The following is a 3,029-nucleotide window of genomic DNA, read 5'->3' on the forward strand; positions in this document are numbered from 1 at the left end:
CTTTTATGACTTTATACCTTTAAACACATCACAACTTGTATTACACCATAATAACATCTGAATGAATGTTTAGTGATGAAATGTCTTCTTGAATAACAGTCATTATTAGAAACAAACATGAGAAAGTTAATTCTGCATCATGTAAACTCCAAAGGGAGTCCGGTTGGTTCTCACCATAAAAGGCTGAGCCCGTTAACACTTTAGCCCTTTCAGCTCATTCACCCGATTGGTGAACGCGCCTGTCAATCACACTGATGCCCTCCACTGATTGGTCAGACCTGCGGTTGTTTTCCCGCCCCCGAGCCTTCATCCCTCCTTCTCCTCGTGCCTCCCAGAACCTTCCAGTCTGAAGATCCTGCACGCGCTGTCAAAATGATGGGCCAGCAGGTTTTAGTGCTCAGTAAGTACCGATAAATACTTTAAATGTACTTTAACATGCATTCTCTGACGGGGGGGATGTGCGTTGTGATTATCGGCGAGATGTGTAGCCGGTAACCGGGAGAGCTGCCGGGCTGCGACACAAAGAGGAACCGGAGCTAGTGGAGCTAATGTGGCTATATGCTAAATCCTAGTCGGGTTAACATCACTGAGCTAACCGGCTAACAGCTAACCATGTGGCTAACCGCTAACTGTTAGCATCACTGAGCAGCTAATCCCATAATACAGAACTGTTATTTGTTAGCGAAGTCACTATGAGTTTATAAATGCAGTAAAAACTACAATATTTGCCTTTTGAAATATATTTGAGTGGAAGAATAGAGAATGCGTTAAATAAATACAAATATTAAATTAGAAATATATTAAAGTAGTTAAATACAATACTTGACTACGCTCCGTTACTTTCCATCACTGTCCTTATTCTGAGATGGTTTAATAAGTTAAGTATATATTTATTCCGTCTTTGTCTATAATCAGTTAGATATTAAATGACTCTTTGGATGTTTTTGAAACAGTTTTTAAAAAGGCGACACTTTATTCACCATAAAACAGATGGTTGGAGCTAGCAGCTAGCACCTGACGGTGCTAAAAACCTGCTTTTAATGTGGCTGTTATTCAGACACTATCTGGTTTAATATTCACACTGTATGTTCAAGATATCTAACAGATCTGTGCAGGAAACACACTTCATATCCCGGGTGATATTCACTGTTCTCCGGTGTCTTTGTCAGCCGGATAAACGCGCAGTCATCCAGCATCATGCTAAGCTAACACTTTAGCATCGTCAGTTAGCCTCATTGCGTGTAAATGTTTTTATTTATTTATAATTGAATGGCTTTAGATGAGCAGTGTTTTCAGATGTGTTTACAAAGAGTGAGATGAGAGCTAACGGGGCTAATGCTAACACAATGTGCTGCAGTCAGCCACACCCTCACTGAGGAACCATCCCATAATATATCGGAATGAGCTGCTACCAGCTGCTGTCATGGTGCTAACAGGCTGCTTATTGGAAGTATAAAGTCTGTTATTAGTAGTAGTTAAAATGTGAATTAAACAGTATCATTGTTAGTATATATTATTTTTATTGTTTAACAGATGTTGGTTATAGTTTAAATGTAAGCTTTTAACAAGCATCAATTCCAACACTTTTATTAAACATATCTATGGCATTGGGATATATATATTTTAAAAATCCTCTGGAGCAGAGAGAGGAGCTGGGGATTGTTGTTATTGATTAATGGATCGATGTTTCTTCAAAAACACTAAACTCACAACTTAAAATGAAAGCATTTAGTTTATTTAATACAAGAGCACATGTTCAATGTGAAAAGTGACAGTGGATATAGATTAGTTGCAATTTGGTGCTATATAGATATAAAGTGTTTTAACACCTTGAATTTCAGGGGGGCGCGGGGCTCCGTTAGCGGGGCTCCGTTGGCGGGACGCAGCGCCCCTCCAAGACAATGGTAGGGGAAACACTGGTATGAGGTAATACTGCTTATCTTGTGTTTGTATAAGGTTTATAAATTCTGCGTACGTAAACAACAACGTGACATCCGAGCTCCGTGAAAACAAAGCTGTCTCTGCGTCTGACGCTCCGTTTTGAAGAGATATTGTTTTCCGGCATCACTTAATGGGGAAATCTGCATTTTGGTTTGAGGGCGCACTCCGAGTGAGAGGGGGCAGAGACCCCGAACAGAGTGAGAGGGGGCAGAGACCCCGAACAGAGAGAGCTTCCTGCACCTCCTGGGTCTCATGTCTTAGCTCTGGACAGACGTCACAACTCTTTCCTTCTGTATATATAAATGTCTTCTCTTCCTCACAGACCAGAACATGAAGAGGGAGTCGGGCCGTAAGGTCCAGACGGGGAACATCGGCGCCGCCAAGGTCTGTTTTTCTGCATCTTATCAAAGCTCAGACTGCGTGCTCTTACTTTGAAATGCTGTCAGGATGTTACACGCTGCTGAGCCATATAGATTATAAGAGTTATATTAAGAGTTCCCAATATTCATTAAAGGTTTGGTATTAAATCACAGAGCGCCTGCAGACTGAACCGAGGAACTCGCTCATGGTGCTGATGTGTGTTCAGATGTTTCTTTAATGCATGTATAATGAAGTCTTTAATTGATTAATGATTGTTTTATTTTAAATTGATGGTTTTAAATGTGCTATATGAATAAATGTGACTTGTGTGTTTCAGACGATCGCTGATGTGATCCGGACTTGCCTCGGCCCGCGGGCCATGATGAAGGTCAGCCTGCAGAGCACTCACTCTAACACACACTTCAATATGACCCAGTCTAAACTGCACACACACTCACTCACTCACTCACTCACTCACTCACTCTCCCCCCCTCACTCACTCTCTAACACACACACACTCACTCACTCTCTAACACACACTCACACTCTAACACACACTCTAACACACACTTCAATATGACCCAGTCTAAACTAACACACACACACACACACACACACTCTCTCTAACACACACTCTCTCTAACACACACTCTCTCTCTAACACACACTCTCTCTCTAACACACTCTCTCTCTAACACTCTCTAACACACACACACTCACACTCTAAC

The 3,029-nt window shown here is 41.6% G+C and overlaps 1 long non-coding RNA gene across 1 annotated transcript; it reads left to right on the forward strand.

Moving 5' to 3' along the window:
• Positions 1 to 312: 312 nt before the first annotated feature.
• On the forward strand, positions 313 to 2,737 carry LOC104948071 (uncharacterized). The gene is made up of 3 exons (XR_798627.1): positions 313 to 400; positions 2,264 to 2,325; positions 2,639 to 2,737. It is a non-coding gene; the product is annotated as an uncharacterized lncRNA (long non-coding RNA).
• Positions 2,738 to 3,029: the final 292 nt, after the last annotated feature.

Source organism: Notothenia coriiceps, unplaced genomic scaffold, assembly GCF_000735185.1.
Source record: "Notothenia coriiceps isolate Sejong01 unplaced genomic scaffold, NC01 NC01_scaffold00013619, whole genome shotgun sequence".
NCBI classification, from domain to species: domain Eukaryota; kingdom Metazoa; phylum Chordata; class Actinopteri; order Perciformes; family Nototheniidae; genus Notothenia; species Notothenia coriiceps.